Genomic DNA, 17,683 nt, shown 5'->3' on the forward strand with positions numbered 1-17,683 from the left:
TGAAATGGTAAGGGGGTACTTGTACCCCTACCATTTCACTAAAAAACTGTCAAGAATGTTAAAAATGACAAGAGACAGTTTTTGACAATTCCTTTATTTAAATGCTTCTTCTTTCTTCTATCTTGCTTCATCTTTTTCTTCTGGTTCTTCTTCCGGTGTTCTTGTCCAGCATCTCCTCCACGGTGTCTTCTTTCCTTCTTCTCCTCGGGCCGCTCCGCATCCATGGCATGGAGGGAGGCTCCCGCTCTTCTCTTCATCTTCTTCTCTTCATCTTCTTTTCGGGCCGCTCCGCATCCATGCTGGCATGGAAGGAGGCTCCCACTGTGTGACGCTTCTCCTCTTCTGACGGTTCTTAAATAACGGGGCGGGGCCACCTGGTGACCCCACCCCCTCTGATGCACGGGGACATGACGGAACTTCCCTGTGGCATTCCCCGTGACCCCGCCCCCCGTTATTTAAGAACCATCAGAAGAAGAGAAGCGTCACACAGCAGGAGCCTCCCTCCATGCCAGCATGGATGCGGAGCCGCCCGAAAAGAAGATGAAGAGAAGAAGATGAAGAGAAGAGCGGGAGCCTCCCTCCATGCCATGGATGCGGAGCGGCCAGAGGAGAAGGGAAGAAGATGCCGCGGAAGAGATGCTGGACCAGAACACCGGAGGAAGAACCAGAAGAAGTAGAAGATGAAGGAAGATAGAAGAAAGAAGAAGCATTTAAATAAAGGAATTGTCAAAAACTGTCTCTTGTCATTTTTAACAGTTTTTTAGTGAATTGTCAAAAACTGTCTCTTGTCATTTTTAACAGTTTTTTAGTGAAATGGTAGCCATTTCACACAGGGGAGAGGGCCGGGATCTGGGAGTCCCCTTGTTAAAGGGGGCTTCCAGATTCCGATAAGCCCCCTGCCTGCAGACCCCCACAACCACCGGCCAGGGTTGTGGGGATGAGGCCCTTGTCCTCATCAACATGGGGACAAGGTGTTTTGGGGGGCTACCCCAAAGCACCCTCCCAATGTTGAGGGCATGTGGCCTGGTACAGTTCAGGAGGGGGGGCACTCTCTTGTCCCCCCCTCTTTTCCTGCGGCCTGCCAGGTTGCGTGCTCGGATAAGGGTCTGGTATGGATTTTTTTTTTCCCTGTGGGGAATTCCCATGCCGTTTTTATCAATGAACTTCTATGTGTAATGTCGGACCGGCAATGCATTAATAGCCGCGAGTAGTTTTAAATGACTTTTTTTCCTTTGAAATGTCATTTTGCTGTCAGACTGTTCTAAACACGGGAAACATGCGCCCCTTTACAGACATACTATAAGCACCCCTCAGGTACGAAATTTAAAGGGATATTACACTTTTATTGTTTCACTTTAAGCATTATTAAAATCATTGCTCCCGAAAAAACGTCCGTTTTTAAAACTTTTTTTTGCATTGATCCATGTCCCCTGGGGCAGGACCCAGGTCCCCAAACACTTTTAATGACAATAACTTGCACATAAGCCTTTAAAATTAGCACCTTTGATTATTCATGTTCGTGTCCCATAGACTTTAACGGTGTTCGCGTGTTCGAACAAATTTTTTGCCTGTTCGCATGTTCTGGTGCGAACCGAACAGATGGGTGTTCGGCTCATCCCTAACAACACAAGAGGGGAGAGTTAAGCTTGCTCCTAAGTTTCTAAGGTTAACCAGGCTTCTATAGAGAGATTTTTTTCATCATGAATTTAGGCAGCTGAAAGCAATTTACAATGATAACCTATCTGCAAGGACACAGGATGCCATTCTGAGGATCCGGCCACAGTGACTCATACAGTGGGGTTTTTTTTAATTAAACCTTAGCTCAAGCAAAAAGTCTAATAAACTTTAACAAGAAAGAAGTGTAAGATAAGGCACGTACATTCCTTAGAAGCAAGAACTACAAAATGGCGGGGAAATTACAAAATGGAGTTGCAGTTGATCATATGCTCTATAACAATCCCCTCTTAAGTCATAAAAAATGACTTACTCTTTTACTTTAGTGTAATAAAGACTGAGGTAAGCTTTACTTTCAGCATGACCTGTTACGTGTGTCATGTATAGGTTGTGCTCCACGTATGCCTTTTATGGCATCCAAGTCCTCAGGGTGATATATACAGTTAGTTATGATCCACGTGGGTAGGAACACAATCAGAGTGATCAAGAATAGGAGGCACAAGGCCTTCCCAGAAGTCTGTGGTGAAATGAGTGAGGTAATCTTTTTCAGAGTCTTGGCCACCTGCTTCACTCATTATTTGAGGATTTTCACTGCTTACTTCACCTCCTTTGTCTTGAATCTTCCTCTTAGGAATTTGGTTCACCTTCTTCACACGACTGGCATGAATCCAGGCCTGTTATCCCTCTACCAGAATAGCTGTGTGGGTAGCTGCGATCACTGTGGTTGGGGGTCTGAAGGGATACTCCTGCTTCTGCGGTTCAATTGCTGGACCACCACAGTGTCACCCACCTGGAAAGGGTGTGTGAAGAAGAAGTGCGAGCAACATTTCTTTCAATTTTATCCAAAGTTTCAATAAGTTTTCTTACATATTCTTCCTGAATGAGATCAAGGTCCCCTCTAACATAAGTGGCTGTCTGGCCCATGGGGTGGAGAATGGCCTACCCATTAGGATTTCAAAAGGAGAATATCCTATTTTCTTAGAGGGTGTCATTCGTACCTCAGCTAGAACTGCTCATTCCCATCTGTTAATGATTTCCTGTGTAAGAATTCTCACTACTGTTTGTGCATCTTCTTTTGTTGTGACAAACATTTCTTTTTTTTTTAAAGGTATTTATTTAGTTTTCAGCAATACAGCAAACATTACAGTATTACATTCCACATGGGCACAATAGGAATTTACCATAAGGAAAACTATTCTTTACATGTCACTTAGACCATCTTGATATACTAATATTCTTGAGGAGAAGGAACAATCAATACCATCCATTCCCCAAGAGCCAAATTAGTGGCAGTTAGGAGTGGGGATTCAGCGTAAGCCATATCTAGAAGATACATTTCCAACGATTTAAATACAACCAAAACAAGAGCACACATACAACACATACACACACCATTCATACCAACCTATGTCCCACCCACCTCGCCTTGTGTCACGGATCCCGTCTCTACCCCAGATATACACCATACCACATAGCTTATGTCCTTTACACCAGTTCTCTTCCCCTCACATTTTATATAACCTGTCTCCATCTTATTCGATCACAAATTGTTTACAAACTATCTTGTCAGTTTAGCTGGGAAGATAGAACTGTGACCCAATAGGAATTGGGGACATCCATCCACGGTTGCCACACTTTAACAAATTTTGTTAAAGTGTGGAACACGCTCAACTCTTGTAAATAATTTTGAATTTGGGAAGCTCCCCATTAATAATACGAAACAAAAATTGTAATGTTGGAGGGTTACTATCTTTCCAGTGTAACAGTATCACTTTACGTGCATAGTATAGGGCAGTTCAAATTAGAATCTGGGCAGGTACTCTGTGTATAAAGTCATTCAAAATGCCCAACAGCCCCACATCTGGTGTCTGGGGCACTGGAAGAGCCAGTTGATTGTCAAAAAAGTTGAACAAGTCCCTCCAATAGGATGCCAGTCCCGGACAGCTCCAAAATATGTGGAATAAATCAGCGTTAATCAAATTACATCTGGGACATGCTGCATTAGTACCTACCCCTATGTGATTCAACTTAGCTGGAGTGTAATGCAGGTGGTGAATAAGCTTAAATTGTATATATTGATCTGCTGTACTGAAAACAGACCTCAGTGACTTCTTCCCATCCCTCTTCTGTAAGTTTAGGCATTAATAATCTCCATTTTTGAAAGGAGTTTTGAAATAGGTCTACCCCCACCCTGGAGAGACGACCATAGAAGGTAGTTACCAATTTTGTAATAACAGAATAGGATAATAGATCTTCCATTGGAGACTCCGCAAGCTCTACAGACAGCGACCCAAACTGAGCCCTAATGGCATGCCTGAGGAGTAAATACTTGTAGAAGAATTTATGATCAAAACCATAATTTCCCCTTAAGTTTTCAAAGGACTCAAAGGTATTCTCTTTAATTACATGAGAAAGATGTGTGATCTGCAAGCGGGTCCACCAGCCTGAGTCTGGATGCCCATAGAGTTCAGGGAGGCTACGATTGTTCCAGAGAGGAGTTTGTAGTGTCCTCCCTAGAACCGTGGTCGTAAGCATTTTTCCCCCTCTCTTCATGCCAACAAACCCACATCTATAGGGGAAAATCTAGATTTCAGTGCCCTATGCAATTCATCTTGGAAAGAAACAGACGGACTATAAAATGTCGATAGAAGAGCTGTGGAAGGGGTCTGAGGGTCCGAGTGTAGCCAATCATAAACATAGGTAAGTTGGGAGGCAATAAAGTAGTCATGCAAATTGGGGTAGGCAAGACCTCCCTTCAATTTGGATGCTTGTAGGGACGATTTTGCAATCCGTGGTTGGGTATTACTCCATATAAACGAAGATAATGAGGGTTTCAAAAATAATTTTTTGGGGAGATAAATTGGGGCATCTCTAAAACAATATAAAAATTTTGGCAGATAAATCATCTTAAAAATATTTATTTGACCTATCAGGTTCAGGGGGAGCGTTGACTATGTTTGAAGTTTGTCCACCATCTGTTTAATAATGGGGGTAACATTTAGGTCCTCATATTTTGAAAGTTCATTATGTATCTGAATACCCAGACATTTAAAGGATTGAGTTGTTTGTATATGCAAGAGGGGGACCAATAGGGAAAGCCATGGATTTGTCCCACCCGACCCTCAGTCCAGACACCTCCCCAAACTCCTCCACCACCTGCATTAAATTAGTAAAGGAGCTCTCACTGCCATCATGATAGACAAGCGCATCATCTGCGTATAGAGATATCTTCTCTTCCAAAGCACAACGGATTCTCCCTATCCCAGACGTCTGCCGCAACGCCAGAGCCAATGGCTCAATGGCGAGAGCTAACACAAGTGGGGAGAGGGGGCTCCCCTGCCTAGTACCTCTTTTTAGTGAGAATGGTGAGGAGACATCTCTATTAGTACGGACTCTAGCTTTAGGGCTTGCATACAAAAGACAAACCCATCTCATATAATGTGGGCCGAAACCCATCTTTGACATGGTTTTCCATAGGAATGTCCAGCGGACAGTGTCGAAAGCCTTCAACACATCTAATGACAGTACCAGTCCACTACTTTTATCTTTAGATGCTCTATGGATATGCAGACACAGTCTTCAGATATTGTTAAAAGTGTTTCGTCCAGGCATAAATCCTGACTGATCAGGTTAAATTAGGGAGAGTATTACCTTCTGTAGGCGACTCGCCAGTATTTTTGCCATAATTTTGGCATCATTATTTAAAAGTGAAATAGGTCGGTATGACCCACATAGAAGCTTGTCCTTGCCAGGTTTAGGTAAAACTACAATTAAGGCTTCATTCATTGATTCAGGGAGAATTCCCTGCTCCAATGATGCTCGATATATGGCTAGTAGTCTAGGGGCGATCGTTTCAGTGTATGTTTGATACCATGCAGAGGGAATACCATCTAGGCCTGGGGTCTTGGAGGGCGACAGAGAGCTAATAGCCTTCTCTACTTCCTCTATTGTTATGTCTTGATCTAAAAGGTTCTTGTGAGAGTCACTAAGTATTGGGAAGCTTAATGAGGAGAAAAAAAAGTGTAAAGATGGTTTCCAAAGGGGGTATTATGTCTTCATAAAGTTTCTCATAGTATGATGCAAACTCCTGGTTAATAGTTAAGGGATCTGAGGTAATGGACCCATCAGCTAACTGTATGGCAGGTATCGAGCTATCTAGGTATTCAGTATGGGCAAGAAAAGCAAGCAGTCTCCCGTTCTTTCCCCCATGTTCATGTATTTTTGCAGACAGATGTAATTGTTGCTTTTTTGTCATATCAACCAGGTGTAGTTGCAATGCCTTATGGGCCTCAGTTAGTTCCCCCCGGATTATGTTGGATGGATTTGCTATTGGTTTGGATCTCGTCTCCTCTAGGGATCGCTCAAGAGCCGCCTGCAAGGCCCCCCCATTTAATTTATAATATTTAATGCAGGATATGTAGGAGCCTTGCAGCACTGCCTTAAAGGCATCCCAAACTGGTCCCGTTGCAGCAGTATCCGAGTTGGTAGCCCAATAATTGGCCATATCTGTCGGGATAGATTCTTGTATTTCAGGCGTGGAGATCCAGAGGGGACTGAGCCTCCAAACCCAAAATGCAGGCCAATGTCCCAGAATAAGAGTAACCTGTATAAGTGAATGATCTGATATAGTTTGGGCTACATATGTGATCATCTGGACTAGTGGTAAAAGATCTTTAGTGTCTAGTGCATAATATAACCTAGAGAGAGAACCATATGATTTGGATTGACAAGAAAACACCCTTACTGTGGGGAATTTCCAATGCCATATATCCACATATCCATATGCCTCACACCATTTACTAAACAACTTGGATTTAGATATTAGGGGTTTCAATCTATCCAGGGTCAGTTGTAATACCGAGTTGAAATCACCCATAATAACCGTAGGACATAATGGCAAGGAGGAGAGTTTAGCACTTAGTTCGGTAAATACTGTAACCGTGACTGGCGGGGGGACATATATCGTGACCAGAATAATAGGGGTCCTTTGCACCGTGGCGTGTATCACCAAATATTGGCCCTTGGAGTCAGAGATCACCTGGTGGCATAAAAAGGGGAGTCCCTTACGAATTAAAACAGCTACCCCCCCGGCACAATTAGAATACGTGGATTGGTAGTTTGGTGCAACCCACTGTTTCTTTAGCGCTAAAACTTTGGAGCCCATCAGGTGGGTCTCTTGAAAACAAAGTATATGCGGGTTGAGCCATTTAACCTGTTCAAATACCAATGCACATTTGAATTTTGAGTTTAGCCCGCGTACATTCCACGAGCAGATGGTTACCTCAGCCATTTTGGAATAAATCTATCATAGAATGGGAGGGATAGAATAGGCCCAAGGGGTCCCTGAGCAGTCCCGTCGGGATCAGTCACAATCACAGTATTAAAGGTGGGACAGTTTAGCAAACATTCATAAATCCATTCAGATTCCATACATACCACAACTAAACTATATACATTAGGGTTGTCCTGATACCACTTTTTTAGGACCGAGTACAAGTACCGATAGTTTTTTTCAAGTACTCGCCGATACCGATACTTTTTTTTTTAATAGACGGCGCCACGCACGCTATGTCACTTCCGCAAAATTAGGCCGCTGGAACGCAGGTGGAGCGCAAACGCTCGGGTTACTTCCACCTTGCGGTACGAGCGTTCCCAATCCACTTGGGGTTAGTTACATCAAGTCCACTTACCTATGCCCTTGATGTATGTTTGCTTTAAATACACTGTTTGCTGCTGTATTACTACAGCCAGCTGCGCTGGTTTGTAGTATTTTTATCTGAAGATTTTTTATCTGAGGAATATTTTGTTGGAATAAATTCTATCTTTAATTACTACACTATGGGAGTCCACCATTCCCTTTTTTTCCATATGAGTAACAAAGTTCCATGCTTCTGTGTATGCTGAGGACCACTCTGTGAACCCATCCTTTACGCTGGCAGGGAGATCGTAGAGGTTATATCTGCATGCGAATTACCCCTTTGGGGTGAATGGATCTGGTGAGTGGGGATCCTTGAGGGGGAGCACCAAGTCACCAGGACGTTGAATGCACTCAAGTCACGTTTTTGAGCTTAATGTCTATTTTTATTTTTTATTTTTCATTTTTCACTATGGTGAAGATCTTTTCACAACTATGGACTGCCTACTAATTATGTAATGTTATAAATAATTTACTAAATAGATCAAGAGTTTTAATTAACTCAAGGTTTAAAATCAATTTAAGGTTTCTGTTTACTGACACGTTATGGTCACTTCTATGCTTACTGTTAATCGTTGATATTTTGAGGCTATCATCACCTATATACTTTTCACAGGTGTAATAATATATACCACTAAAGTGGGTGCACGTATATGTAAGATTATACTTTACAAGTTATTATGTATGGTCTCATGTACATATAATGTATGTAAATTCAGGGTAGGCTTACCTACCATTACGATCACATATGGTGAAGAGGTTGTAACTATTTTATGATTCCCCAACACTTTATATTTTCATTTCTGAATCTGCATACTCACCTTTGATGTACATTCCCTATAAGGAGTGTCACTTGCTTACCATTGTCAGGTATCCTGTTTACTTCGGGGGACAACCCGGCCCGGAGCCAGGGTGCCCATTTTTATAATATAGTCATTTTTTTTCTCACCTGCCCAAACAAGCCCTAGGGAGCGCCATTACCGCATTTATATATACATCACTTTTTTTTTTAATGTCACGTGACAGTGTTTTTTTTTTTTTTTTTACGATGCTTTCTTTTTTTTCGAGGGGGGGGGGGGGGTGAACGGTGTCTGTCTGTTTTCTTTTTTTTTTATTTACAATTTTTATTTTTTACAATAATATTTTTTTTATTCTTTATTGCAATATGCGTTTTTTTTTTTGTTTTAATCAGCCCTGTTGGGGGGCTTTGGTGAGATATCTTGAGACAGAGAAAGAGACAGAGGATAGAGATTCCCTAGTCCCTTTCTCTGCAGCCTCAGCTGCACTGAGAATGAATGGAGAGAAGACAGTGGCTCCTCTCCATTCATAAACTGACACATCGTAATCACAAGAGATTACAATGTTTCAGTTATGTGAATGGACAGAGTCAGCTGACTCTGTCCATTCACAAAGGAAGAAGGAGGAGGACAGCACAACGGAGGGGACAGCGGAGAGGCACAGCAGAACGGAGGGGGACAGAGAAGGAGAGGGGGACAGCGGAACAGCTGAACGGAGGGGACAGAGAAGGAGAGGGGGACAGCGGAACAGCTGAACGGAGGGGACAGCGGAGAGGCACAGCAGAATGGAGGGAGATAGAGAAGGAGAGGGGAATGGCGGAACGGAGGGGGACAGCGGAGGGGGACAGAGGAACGGAGGGGGCATGGAGGATGCAGTGACAGTCAGCGGTGATCGCTTGCGGGGGAGTTACAAGCACCGATCACCGCTGTATGTCACTAAAGCCGCTGAAAGCCGCGGGGGGAGAAGCTTGTAACTCCCCCACGCGCTGATCACCGCTGACAGTCCAGGTATCGGGGGAAGCATCGGGAGCATTTGCCCGAGTACAAGTACTTGGGCAAATGCTCGGTATCGGTGCCGATACCGATACTAGTATCGGTATCGGGACAACCCTAATATACATACAACAAAAGGCTGTCAAAAGACTGTAACACCCCTGCCCAACTCTCACGGAACCAGAGTGGGCTTATACCCAAAACTTGAGCCATGCATGAGGTGCATGACCTGTTACCCATGAATTAGAATGAAAAGAACAGTTCCACTATTGTGTAGATTAGCATAGTTCCCTCGGCGCAGCTCCCACCTGCTCAGCAGATGAGGTTGCGGGCTCTCCTGTAAGAAAAGTATTAGTGGTTGATCCCCTTAAATTCAGCAAGAAAAAAAGGGGGGGGGGGGCTGTAGTGTTCACAGCATGCATGAAGGGGGGAGGAAAAACAAGTAAACTGGCAGCAAAAGGGAACAGGCAGGTTCTCAAGGAGGTTGTGGCAGTGATTCCCACCACGCCACGGCTTTCTTAGGAGATTGGAAGAAGGATACTTTGTCTTGATGGACGACCCGTAGAATGGCCGGGAACAGCATAGAGTATGGAATAGCGTGTTCCCGCAACCGTTGCTTAATTGATTGGTACTGTGCTCTTTGATTACGAACAGCAACTGAGTAATCCGGGTACAGTGACACCACCGCATTGTTGATCTTGAGACCTCATTTTGAACTGTCTGCTCGTAGTATAGATTCACGGTCTCTGTAATTCAACAGACGAATCACCATTGTGCGGGGAGGATTTCCTGCTGGGAGAGGTCGGCCCGGGACCCAGTGCGCCCGTTCAATCAAAAAACATGGGGACAGGAGCTCTCGGCCAAATTCCTGCTCCAGCCAGCTCTCTATGAAGGCCACCGGGTCAGACCCCTCTACTCTTTCAGGGGGACCAACCAGCCTCAGGTTGTTTCTTCTGAGTTTAGAAGTAGCAATAATATTAGCATTAACCTCCCTGGCGGTATGATTCTTTCTGATTTTAGGTGCTGAAAGCGGTACAATTATTTTGCATGGAAATTTGGCGTTTTATATTGTAGGTCTGTAATTCTTAACAATAACACATTTAAATCTGTCCAAACAAGAGTCTAGTAGATATCCCGGGTATGATAAAGTTTAAAACACAAAAACATAAATTATAATATAATAAAAAAAAAATAATAATTAAAAAAAATAAAAATAAATAGTAATAAAATAAATTTCCCCACAATTCACTATCGCTCAATTCTGCAAGTGTTCTAATTTACTACCGCTGTTTTCTAGCTGGTCTAAAGCCATTTTTGACGTAAAGGGACACTTTTTGGTTGCTATGGACAATCTCCAGTTTCCAGGCAGAAAGAACAGTATATGCAATATAAAACTGCATGCAGGGCATGGGCCAGAGCACTGGGGACAAATGGGGTGTGAAATGATTTCGTACAGTACTGTAATCTGTAAGATTACAGTACTGTATGTGTTATGCTTTTTACATTTTTTTGAATTTGCCGCCAGGCTCCGCCCCTGTGCGTCGCGGCGCTCGCAGGGAACGGAGCCTGGCACAGAGAGGCTTCGGAGGAGGACACAGCCCGCGGACACTGCGGGGGACATCGCAGGATCCCGGGGACAAGGTAAGTAAGGAGGCACCAGGATCCTGCGATGCAATCCTGAGTGTGGCTCGGGGTTACCGCTAATGGTCCTGAATTTTAACTCCGAGCCACACTCGGGAAAACCGCCAGGGAGGTTAACAGGAATGTTGAAGTCACTGAGAATGATAGTGGGGATTTTAGAAGAGAGAAAGTAGTGTAGCCAGGCAGAGAAGTCATCAAGGAAGGTTAATACTGATCCAGGGGGGTGGTAGATGACAGCAATTCTTAGAGAAATGGCAGAAAACAGACTAAAACAGTGTGCCTCAAAAGAGGAGAGAGTCAGAGAAGGAGGTGGATGAAGTACCTGATAGGTGCTTTGTGGGGCTAGAAGGATTCCCACTCCGCCTCCCTTCTATCCACTGGGACTGGGGGAAGGAGTCCAGAGAAGGCCGCCATGGGAGAGGGAAGCGGGAGAAGCAGTGTTGGATTCATGAAGCCAGGTTTCAGTAATGGCAAGTAGGCTAAAGGGATTTGTGATAAAGAGGTTGTATAGGGGGGTGAGTTTGTTACAAGTAGAGCAGGGAATTGCAGAGAGCGCAGGAGAAGGGGAGGCTGGTTTTGGGAAGGAGAGAAATGTAAACCAAGTTCTGTGGATTGTGGGCACAGTTAAATAATGGAGGCCCAGAGTTTTGGGATATGTCACCAGAGGTTAGGAGAAGTAGAAGGGTGAGGGAAGTAATGTGGGAGTGTGATTTATATGAAGGGACATGCCCCAGTGCCCTGGTGGTTTTATCAGCATGTGGGAGTAGAATTAGCAGGAGTTGGTGATTGCAGTAATAGGGAGAGGACAGAAAGGAGGGTGATATATATATAACCTGTGGAGAAGAGGTGTGAAGGAAAGAGAGTTTAACCACTTCCCGACCGGCGGTCGCAGTTGTACTACAGCAGGTTGGCTCTCCTGGGCAAATCGGCGTCATTGTACGTCAGCCGCTTTAAGAGCTGTATAGGGGGTACGTGCACGCCTGTGGTGTGACGTTAGAGCCGATGCGCGTGCCCAGTGGCAGCAATGTCCGCCGGGCACCCGCGATCGCTCCTGACAGAATGGAGATCTGTCAACGTAAACAGACAGATCTCTGTTCTGTCAGGGGTGAGGAGAGAGATCTGCCGTTCATATTGATTATGAACAGCGATATGTAGCCTCCCCCAGGCAGTCCCATCCCCCCACAGTAAAAACCACTCCCTAGGTAACACACTTAACCCCTTGATCGCCCCCTAGTGTTAACCCCTTCCCTGCCAATGACATTTATGCAGTAATCACTGGCTATTTTTAGCTCAGATTGCTGTATAGATGTCAATGGTCCCAAAAATGTGTCCGATCTGTCCGCCGCAATGTTGCAGTCCCCCTAAAAATCGCCGCCATTACTAGGGGGAAAAAGTGCCATAAATATATCCCCTATTTTGTAGACGCTATAACTTTTGCGCAAACCAATCAATATACGCTTATTGCAAATTTTTTTTACCAAAAATATGTAGAATATATATTGGCCTAAACTGATGAAGAAATTAGTTTTTTGGGGGTTTTTTTTTAGATATTTATTATAGCAAAAAGTAAAAAATGTTGTTTTTTTTTCAAAATTGTTGCTCTTTTTTGTTTATAGCGCAAAAAATAAAAACCACAGAGGTGATCAAATACCACCAAAAATAAGCTCTATTTGTGGGAAAAAAGGACGTCAATTTTGTTTAGGCACAACGTCGCACGACCGCGCGATTGTCAGTAAAAGCAGTTTTTCAGTCATGAGTGGATGTGACTCAGCTGGGACATACCTGTGGAGGGACAGAGAAGAAATCTTCAGGTGAGACATTCAGATGAGGCAGAGCTTGAAGCGCATATCACGTTTATATAGAATTCCCCTTCCCCCAGCAACAATAGCACTAGGGGCTATGTAAAAAGAGCAGAACAGTAGATGTGTGGATGGAGAAATCACTTCAGTTTTTTTCACATATGGCGAGCTTTGGAAGGAAGATAAATTAATCATCAACTGATCCCCTGAAGAGGTTAATCTACATATTACCTCCTCTGTTGCCAGATGCTGCAGTGTCTTCCCTCTATGTCTTATTAAATGGAATGTCCTGTCTGTATGTGACATCACTTCCTGTCTGTATTCCATAGAGACTTCCTGTCTGGGTAGAGGTGAGATCACCACCTTGTGGAGCTCAGAGGAACTGCAGCCCGGAAAACATCTTGTAGTGTGAACACGGCCTTGTGCTGTGTGTATGTACTGTATATCCTTCCCCTTTCTCTCCTCCCTGAGTGTGTATGAACAGGTGGAGCTCTGAGTGTGTATGAAGAGGCGGAGCTCTGAGTGTGTATGAAGAGGAGGAACCCTGAGCGTGTATGAAGAGGCGGAGCTCTGAGTGTGTATGAAGAGGCGGAGCTCTGAGTGTGTATGAAGAGGCGGAGCTTTGAGTGTGTATGAAGAGGCGGAGCTCTAAGTGTGTATGAAGAGGAGGAGCTCTGAGTGTGTATGAAGAGGAGGAGCTCTGAGTGTGTATGAAGAGGCGGAGCTCTGAGTGTGTATGAAGAGGTGGAGCTCTGAGTGTGTATGAAGGGGCGGAGCTCTGAGTGTGTATGAAGAGGCGGAGCTCTGAGTGTGTATGAAGAGGAGGAGCTCTGAGTGTGTATGAAGAGGAGGAACCCTGAGCGTGTATGAAGAGGCGGAGCTCTGAGTGTGTATGAAGAGGCGGAGCTCTGAGTGTGTATGAAGAGGCGGAGCTTTGAGTGTGTATGAAGAGGCGGAGCTCTAAGTGTGTATGAAGAGGAGGAGCTCTGAGTGTGTATGAAGAGGAGGAGCTCTGAGTGTGTATGAAGAGGCGGAGCTCTGAGTGTGTATGAAGAGGCGGAGCTCTGAGTGTGTATGAAGAGGCGGAGCTCCTGCTGGAACAGCGATCGGAGGAGGAGTCTAGGAGGGAGATGACAGAAAGCTCAGCAGACTCTCAGGAGTGAGCGAGGAGGATCCAGTTCCTTTGCCATCGGAGGTGAGGAGAGTGTGAAGGATGTTGGTGACTCTGGTAGATGAAAAGCTGGGAGTCATATTGCTCTGGTGAGTGGGGAAGCACTACTAAGGGGGCGTCCTCACCATCACGTGTGTAAGAGGTGGAAGAAGGCGTGGCTACACTACAGCTGGCACAGTTTGGAGCACCGAGAACTTTACACCTTATCAACTTTTCATTGATTGGTGGATTGTTTTAAAGAAATAGATGTAAAGTGGAAGCAGTGGACTTGCAGAGAACACTATATTGAGTACAAAATATTGTATGATGACATGAATTTGCACAGATTTTTACTTTATTTAATATAGCAGCAAATATTATAAGATTAAAGAAGTAGGTGTAAAGTGGAAGCAGTGGATCTGCAGGGAACATCATCTTGAGCACAAAGCACTTTATGTTGTATATGAATTTGCACATGGATCAGTTTACTTCATTTATTGATAAACACCATAAGATCAATGAAGTAGGTGTAAAGTGGAAGCAGTAGATCTGCAGAGAATATTATTTGAGCCCCTAGCACTTTCTTTTTGTAGGTATTTGAGTTGTTACACATAGCGCGGGTTTTATTCTATTTATATTGGTGACATAATTCAGTGGTCATCAACTCCTGTCTTCAGGGCCCACTAACAGGCCAGGTTTGCAAGATAACTGAAATACATCACAGGTGATATCATTTGCTGCTCAGTGATTGCAGTATTCTAGTCTGCATCTCCCCCAAGGTAATACATAAAACCTGACCTGTTATTGGGCCCTGAGGACAGGGTTTATGAACACTGACATAATTGCCCAAATCTGGGGATCAGGAGCCATTTCCACCCTTTACTCTCGGCTGGGGTTCTTTGTATCCATATAACAGATGTTCTACATGACTAAATCTGCAATCAATTTTACTGCAAAATCAAAGGGGCCAAAATGTCTCCCCCCCGAGCAGCAATATATTTCTATCCCCCTTGGTGGGAGTGGAGATGACCCATCTATAAGGATATACAGTACATACACACACAGCACAAGGCCGTGTTCACACTATGAGATGTTTCTCAAGGCTGCAGTTCCTCTGAGCTCCACAAGATGGTGATCTCACCTCTACCCAGACAGGAAGTCTCTATGGAATACAGACAGGAAGTGATGTCAGGTACAGGCAGGAAATTCTATGTAATATAAAGTTGAAAGGAGACGTTGCTGGAAGAAGTAGCAGAGGAGGTAATAAGATCTTATTTTCTATTTACACCCAGTAACCCCCCGTCATGTCCGTCCTCTTCCTCCATAGTCACTGTGATGTCTTTTATCTCCAGCAGATGATGATACACACATATATAGTGTGGAAATATGAAGATTAACCCCTTCAGGGGGATCAGTTGATGATTAATATATCTTCCTTCCAAACCTGGCCATACATGGTTCAGTTTTATCGTTCATCCAGCGGGATGAGAGGAAAAAACTGAAGTGATTCCCCCATCCACACATTGGAGGGGGATGGGGGAATCCTCCCCGCTGCACTATTGTATTCTGACAATGGGGGGCGCTCCTCCGCTCTCAGAATACACAGATCAGTGATGAAGCTATTGGCTGCAGCCGCTGATGGAGTGACTTTTATCCGGCAGTGACCACACATGGATGGAAATGTGACCGATCCCTGCTGAACCAGCTGAATTTCCATGTCTCTATGGTCACCATAAGTGACTTCCTCCCCTCCCCCTCATCTCCTTCATTATGTAAGTCATGCTGAGATAATCTCCCATTGGCTGAGCAATATTCTCATTTGTCTCTGAGCTCCTTCTTGCTATTCCTCGTCCTGCCTGTTATTTCCTTGGATTGATTTTCTGTGTAGTGACCCCGGCTTCATCTCTTGGATGCCCTCGTCTGTTGCTTGTCCTGACCTTTATCCTGATTCCTGGATCTCCTCCTCATCTCTCCTCCATATCCTCTTACACAGCTTTTCTCCACACCTGCAGTGATCCTGGGGGGTGGAAACTTGGCACCGGCACTCAGCAAAATCCATCCCCACCATTAGGACAGACAGTCTGACTGGAGATAACTATTGTTCTGCTCTTTTTACATAGCCCCCAGTGCTATTGTTGCTGGGGGAGGGGGGGATTCTATATAAACATAATATGCGCTTCAAGCTCTGGCTCATCTGAATGTCTCACCTGAAGATTTCTTCTCTGTCTCTCCACAGGTATGTCCCAGCTGAGTCACATTCACCCATGACTGAAAAACGTGGAGGGCCACCTTGAAAAAAAAAATTCACCAAAAATCCTAAAAAAAATATAAAAAAACATTTGAAAAAAATAAATTTTTTAAACTTACCTTGTTGCTAGGCAGTCTTCCTAATCTGCCTCTTTCTTTTCCGCGGCGTGTTCTGCTCCTCGGTGAGCGGCCCCGTTGTCTTCTGGGAACTGTTTGTTCCCTGTTTGTCGCATAGGAAACTGGCAGTGAAGCCGCAAGGCTCCACTGCCTGTTTCCCTTACCTAGGATGGCGGTGCCGGGACCCAAGAGCCGAGGGATAGGTCGGCCTCGGGCGGCCGACATCGTGGGCACCCAGGACAGGTAAGTACTTATTTAAAGTCAGCAGCTACAGTGTTTGTAGCTGCTGACTTTTAATTTTTTTTTTTTTTTACCGCCGGAATCCCGCTTTAACTGACAATCGCGTGGTCGTGCGACGATGTGCCCAATGGATGTAAGGGAGGCAGAGTAGGAATACTTTTAGCCCCACACAGCACCCACCTCCTTCTCTGACACTCTCCTCTTTTGAGGCACACTGTTTTAGTCTGTTTTCTGCCATTTCTCTAAGAATTGCTGTCATCTACCGGCCCCCTGGACCAGTATCAATTTTCCTTGATGACTTCCGTGCCTGGCTACCCTACTTTCTCTCTTCTGAAATCCCCACAATCATTCTCTGTGACTTCAAAATTCCCTGGTAATGCTAATATTAATACTACAAAACGTCTCAGTCTAACCTCCATACTCCCCTTTTCCTCCAAACTCCTTGAAAGTCTGGTCTACAACTGACTGAGCAACCATCTGACTGAGAACAAACTTCTTGGTCCCCTTCAGTCTGGGTTTTGCCCCCAACCCTCCACGGAAACTGCTCTCCTTAAACTGAGAAATGACCTACCAATGGCTAAAACCAATGGACACTATTCTGTCCTCCTGGACCTCTCTGCTGCCTTTGACACAGTGGACCACCCCCTCCTCTTTAAAAAAAACTCCACTCCTTTGGTCTCCATGACTGTGCTCTTCACTGGTTCTCATCCTACCTATCCCACCACACCTTCAGTGTCACTTACAATTCTACTCCCTCTTCTCCTCTTCCTTTCCTCGTCGGGGTCCCCCAAGGACCTCTTCTATGCTCAAGCTTCGCCTCCTCCATGGGTGAGTTGATTGCCTCCCATAGCTTTCAATACCATTTTTACCCCAATGACACCCAACTCTATCTCTACCTCTCAGCTCACTCCATCAGTCTCCTCATGCATCACTAACTTACTAACAGACATATCAGCCTGGATGTCACACCACTTCCTCAAACTCAATCTATCCAAAACCAAACTCATATTTCCTCAACCATGTGCCTCTTCCCCTGATTTCTTTGTCAACGGCTCAATCATCTATCCATCCCCGCATGCCAAGGTCCTAGGTGTAATCCTGGACTCTGAACTATCTTTTCAGCCCCACATTCAATCACTATCCAAAGTCTGCCGTCTCAACCTCAGCAACATCTTCAAGATAGGTCCCTTCCTAACCAATGACACCACAAAGCTTTGAATCCACCCCCTGGTCATCTCTTTCCTTGACTACTGCAACTCCCTCCTTATTGGCTTACCTTTACCTGGGCTACCTCCACCTTACCAACTGCTCAGTGTCTGCTACTCCTTTC

The 17,683-nt window shown here is 44.7% G+C and overlaps 2 protein-coding genes across 2 annotated transcripts in view; one reads left to right on the plus strand and one right to left on the minus strand.

Moving 5' to 3' along the window:
- LOC141121905 (uncharacterized) overlaps positions 1 to 17,683 on the minus strand; it is a 619,894-nt gene that overhangs the window by 316,210 nt on the left and 286,001 nt on the right. The window lies entirely within an intron of this gene.
- The window catches only part of LOC141121909 (uncharacterized), a 196,083-nt gene continuing 193,308 nt past the window's right edge, over positions 14,909 to 17,683 (plus strand). The window contains exon 1 of the mRNA XM_073611665.1: positions 14,909 to 15,009. The gene's annotated coding sequence lies outside the window, so the exon portion shown is untranslated. The remainder of the gene's footprint in view (positions 15,010 to 17,683) is intronic.

Source organism: Aquarana catesbeiana, unplaced genomic scaffold (assembly GCF_042186555.1).
Source record: "Aquarana catesbeiana isolate 2022-GZ unplaced genomic scaffold, ASM4218655v1 unanchor233, whole genome shotgun sequence".
In the NCBI taxonomy this organism is placed as follows: domain Eukaryota; kingdom Metazoa; phylum Chordata; class Amphibia; order Anura; family Ranidae; genus Aquarana; species Aquarana catesbeiana.